Source organism: Harmonia axyridis, chromosome 2 (genome assembly GCF_914767665.1).
Source record: "Harmonia axyridis chromosome 2, icHarAxyr1.1, whole genome shotgun sequence".
Lineage (NCBI taxonomy): Eukaryota > Metazoa > Arthropoda > Insecta > Coleoptera > Coccinellidae > Harmonia > Harmonia axyridis.
In genome coordinates this window covers 15,096,540-15,102,763 of record NC_059502.1, presented here as the reverse complement: position 1 = coordinate 15,102,763, position 6,224 = coordinate 15,096,540, and positions in this window count along the sequence as shown.

The following is a 6,224-nucleotide window of genomic DNA, read 5'->3' as shown; positions in this document are numbered from 1 at the left end:
AAAATCGCGCATCTTCAATTCTCTGCCTACATGATAATGATAAAAATAAACAATATCTGGAAAGCGAACTTTTCCAGCCAACTATTGTAATTCCATCGACTATAAAATCCAGTTCCATTTTCTGTGGAGTTCGCAATTCTTTGTTATATCTCCCGAATGAAAACAACTCAATGTCTCCTCTCCATTCCCACCGACAAAACTGCACAACAGGAAGGATTTCACTCATTTCACTTAAGTGCTTGGATTGATTTATTGTTTCTTTCACTTTTCTCGTTCTCTTTTTAAACTGCGCGGTCTCCTCCGACATGAGTCCCGTATAATCGAAATGACAGAGAATATGGCAGATCCCCCTGCTCGCTTTGATGTGGTACAACGAAATAGAACAAATAACATCAGAGATTTACGTTTGACGTTCGGTATCTTTTGTATGGCGCTGGAATCGATTGTTCGTATCAGAGTTGTATTTCTAGTTCCTTCGGTTGCTTGATGAGCGTTGCAATTTTTTTTTATCTTCCTTTGTTCCGTTTTCGTTTCGGAGTTTGTTCGATGGCATGAAATTTGTCAATCTTTTTTTCGGACAAGAATTGTGTGGGGTAGCAAAGTTGTAAGTTTATATCACGGAAATAATATTTTTTCTGTTTTATGTACGAATGATTGAATTCTGAATTTCCGAGGAATGACTAAATAATGAGAATCATATCAATTAATAAATTCAGGATCTGTTCATAGGACTATTATATCATTTTATTGATTGATTCGACTATGTAAATCACGAAAATGCTTGCAGTTGGGCGATTAGTACATTATTTCAGAAATTATAGGCAAAAATCTGAAATTTTCGAGAAAAAAAAAAATTGATAATATTGCCGAGGCTGCAACTTCTCCTGGACGTCAGCTACTCCTTTGAAACCTCACTATGTTTTAGATCAGAACTTGATGTTTGAAAAACTTCTGTATTTGTGGAGTCTGTGCGTTACCCCATTTTAGAAGCGGTCACATTGCTCTATTATTTCGTTACAATAACAGTAGTATGTGTATGTTCTTTTTTTCTAGAAATACAATTCAAAATTGACAAAACATTGACACCAACTAAAGGAAAATAAATTATTCACAACTGTAAAAATTTAGTAAACGGTTAATAAATTGAAAATCCAAATTACCATAAAGACAGATATACTTTTCGGAATTTCGAATTTTTAAATATTATAGTATTTTTTCTCATCAGTGTCTTAGAGTTTAAAAAACTTACTAAATAAGCGAATTTAAAACTTGTTTATTCATTTCACAAACTTCCATTTCATGAATCGTACGCTAACTGGAAGAAACTTCACAGAGAAAGCAATCTCAACAGGTACTCATAGATCTCTTACTCTTCTGTGAAATAGGTATACAAATCAACATTTACAATTGGAATAACAATTTCAGAAATTTGAATTTTATCTTTTGGTTGATCTTGACTGTAATCAATGAATGATCACTCCAAATTATAGAGGTTGCATGTATATAGTTGATAAAGGTTAGTTAATATGAATTCTGAAATTATAACAAACCTACGGTAATTGCAATTTTTTGAAATGAATATACAAGTTTTAAGTTTGTAAATTAAGACAGGAGGAAAAATTATATTAAAGAATACAAAAATTTCGAAACGTATATCTGTCTTTATATCAATTCAGTTTTCTTATTCATTACCCATTTACTCAATTTGTACATTTTTTAATTGGATTCATTTATTGTCGTTGTTTTCAATATTTTGTCAATTTGATATTGTATTGCTAGACAAAAAAGTATATCAAAAATTAGGTTTTGGCACAATGATGCCAAAACTTAACATGTGATTACTGCGTAGATGCTGTTTGTAAAATATTCAATGAATAGATAAATGAGTAGGTAAATAATTTTGATATTTATATCAAAATGCCTTCATCAAGTAGATGAATTTTTACAGAACAGTATTTCAACAACTGTCACCTATATATCCTATGGTCTACGATCGGTAATAGTATATTTCCTACAACTGCTATGAAAAGTAGCGTATTCTTCAAAGCTCACTCAATTTGAAAACTATGTATTGCTCATACTGTGAGAAATATTATTTCTCACGGCACTTTGCCCACACCTCGCTTGGTAGACCAATGAAATTGGGCTTTCGAGTCGTTTCTATAGAAACGCTATAAATTAGCAACAATTGGTAACTTGTTGCACAATATATTATTGTGCAATAAGTGGGAAAAGTCCAACTTTTCTCGCGAGTGTGGAAGTTTGTGGCACGAGCCTGAAAGGCGAGTGCCGCAAACACACGACCGAGAAAAGGACTTTCTCACATGTTGTACACTATACTTTTCCTACAACTGCACAAATTTCAATAATTCAACTAATGGACTTGATTCAAATCAAAATGGCTTTCGTTGACACTATATGCTAATTTATAGCGTTTCCATAGAAACGACTCAAAAGCCCAATTTCATTGGTCTACCAAGCGAGGTGTGGGCAAAGTGCTGTGAGAAATAATATTTCTCACAGTATGAGCAATACATAGTTTTGAAATTGAGTAAGCTATGAAGAATACGCTACTTTTCATAGCAGTTGTAGGAAAAATTAGATTACCATTCTTGATCCCTCACAAACAAATGCCCCAACAAGTTGGAGAGTATCTCGGTCGAAACATTTTTGAATCCGGCCACGTGTACTTGACCACACCCAGATAGAATTCGCAGCTGAGCGACTGATTTTATCTTAATGGCCTTCGAAAAACTTCCAGTATGTCCTCCGCGCCCGGAGGAATAGATAAAATCGGAGGGACTCAGCTCGTCGCCTACGAAAAGAAAAACAAGTTCGCTTCGGTTGGCAGCAGCGGCTTTTGGGGCCAGAAAGAAAACCCATTACATTCTGGGCTAATATAGCCGTGAAATTAGTAAAATATGGGCGGCTATAGGGGCCGTAATGACGGCGCACTTTTCCGGTCAGGATTTTGGGTTAAATGGTTTAATTTTCTACGACGTGATAGAAGCCACGGAGAGAGTTTGATAGTTCAAGTGATTGCCGAAGTTTTGCACAAAGGAAGGTGAGCTGATTGAATTGGGGAAACGATTGATCCAGATTTACATCGATATTTTAGGGAACTCTTGACCGGAAAACTTTTAATTGGAAGTTCTTGATGTATGAGAGACGGAATTGTCTCGTGCCTGCATTTTAATCGAGTTTGAGAGTTTTGGTTTATTTTTTGTTCTCTTTGCGGGATGAATAAGTTTAACAATGGATAACACAGCCAGTTTTATTATTTACACCTATTTCGAAAAATATTTCATATATAATGGTTTCACATAAAGTGACTTATGAAATGGCTCAATCTTTTCAGAAGCGAACCTAGAACAGGTGAGTACTTGCCAAAAAATATTACCACTGGACCAAGAGAGCTTATTGATGGAACGAAATTGTAACGTTTCCAAACTAAACGTGAGGACGTATTCATATGACTCATTTGCGTTCGTTTGAGCCATATTTATTGAAAACCAAAAATCAACAGTTCACGAGATGCTTCACTTCTTTGATTTTTAGGAGATTTACTTCAATCTTAGAATTTTTTTCTAATGAGTGGAACGATTGATCCAGATTTACATCGGTATTCTAGGGAATTCTTGACCGGAAAACTTTTAATTTGAAGTTCTTGATGTATGAGAGAAGAAATTGTCTCGTGCCTGCATTTTAATCGAGTTTGAGAGTTTGGAATATTTTTTTGTGCTCTTTGCGGGATGAATACGTTCAACAATGGATAACACAGCCAGTTTTATTATTTCCACCTATAATTTTTTTTTCAAACTATACGGTTCTTTATAAAGGGTGTTTTTTCGAGGTATATAACTTTAAGTTGGCATTACTGTTCAAAATGACGACCGATTCAACAGCTGTCAAGTGATTTATTCTCAGTTTGGTTTGGCAATTCATAATGAATAGACTCACGCCTGAACAACGCTTACAAATAGTGCAATTATATTTCGAAAATAATGGTTCTGTGCAGAATACGTATCGCGCACTACGTCCATTTTATCGTCGAGAAAATCATCCATCAGAGCAGTTAATTCGATTAACCATGGAAGTTTTTCGCACTACGTTTACTCTTATTGATAACTCGCATCTCCAGAGATGCCGTACGACCGTACAGAAGAAGCTATTGCTGCTGTAGAGCGTAGCATTGAGGAAGACCCGAAAGAGTCTATCCGCCATCGAGCACAGGAATTGGATCTGTGTCCATCCACTTTATGGAAGATTTTGCGGAAGGATCTTGGTTTGCGTGCTCACAAAATCCAACTCGTGCAAGAATTGAAGCCAAACGATCATCAAGTAAGGCGCAGATTCGTCGAATGGGCCCAAAATGAGATTGCCGTGGTTCCCGATTTTCATAAGCGAATTTTGTTTAGCGATGAAACGCTCTTCTTGTTGAATGGCTACGTCAACAAACAAAACTGCCGCATTTGGAGTGAAGCTAATCCTCAAGTGTATATCGAAACACCGTTACATCCAGAAAAACTGACTGTTTGGTGCGCTTTATGGGCTAGTGGAATCATTGGTCCGTACTTCTTCAAAAACGATGATGGCCAGAACGTTACAGTCAATGGTGATCGGTTTAGAGCCATGATTACTAACTTTTTCATTCCTGAACTGAAAAACCATGATGTCCAGGACCTGTGGTTCCTACAAGACGGCGCAACATGTCATACAGCTCGTGCCACAATCGATTCATTGAAAGACACGTTTGGTGACCGCCTAATTTCACGTTTTGGACCTGTGAATTGGCCTCCAAGATCTTGTGATTTAACATCGCTAGTCTACTTTCTGTGGAGCTATGTAGAATCATTGGTCTATGCGGATAAGTCACAAACTCTTGACCATTTGGAAGACAATATTCGCCGTGTTATTGCCGATATACGGCCACAAATGTTGGAAAAAGTCATTGAAAATTGGACGTCCAGAATGGACTATATCCGAGCCAGCCGTGGCGGGCATATGCCAGATATCATATTTAAAATGTAATGCCACAAGATTATCTTGCGAAAAAATAAAATTCATTTCATTCGAATAATCTATCGTTGTTTTATTGCAATTTAAAGTTCTATAGCTCTAAAAAAATACCCTTTACATTAAATATTTATATAAAGCTCTTTCAAATTTGCCAGTTTGTTGGATATTTTTCAAGTCGACAGGAAGCTCATTGTAAAGCTTGATGCACATATATTTTTAAATTAATTACCCTTATAATCCCTTCTTGCATTAAAATACATTAGAATACATTTTCTAATGAAATTTCGAGTTGATCTAATAGAATTGAAAAATATTTAATTCGTTACTTTTCTTTCTTTTCTTCTATCCCGTTTCAAATGAAAATCTGCTTAACCGAAACTAGGGCCTGCATTCTATCGAAACCTTTTTTAGGGAATAAAGAAGAAATTTTTCAAGTTTTTAAAATAATTTTCTCAAACATTAATTGTGGAGTCGGATAGTTGTAGGTGAATTGATATTAAAAATTGACTCTATTTTTATTCTTTATTGAATTTTTGTTTTGACATCTAATACAGCATAGTTTTGTTTATTTCATAGTTCGGTTGCAAAAATTGCTGGATATCGGTCTGTTTGATCAATTGATTTTCGCATTATTTCAACAATAAATAATATCATTTAATGTAAGTTGAAAAAATCATTAATGAAGATCAGAGACCAAATTATCAATGAAAAGAATAAATAAGCGTCAGTCATGGGTTCAAGGAATACAATACTGAAGAATTCTGGTTTTATTGTCAAAAAAATAATTTATCATTCGAGTCATATCAAGTTTTATATTCATATGAGTATTCGATACTTTTCTTCGTATCAACAGATTGAACTAACACAGACCACGTTCTCATCGAATGCGGATATTCGAACGATTTCATTCACTTTTTTTCGAGAGCGCCATTCAGATTCCTCCAATAGGACATAATTCCGCATTCTGGATTAAAAACCACCCTGCAGTCATCTTTTATTTTAATGGTCCTAAAACTGCTCCGAACACCACGCTTTCGGTATTAATTTATTGAACAACTTTTTTAATATATTAAACGAATGGTGAAAGACATTTTTAAGATATAATCGGATGAAAACTCCAATGGAGCGCAACATGTTCTACCGAACTGGGTCAAACTGGATATAAATCAAAGTTGTTTCCAGATAACATCAAGTGACAATAACCC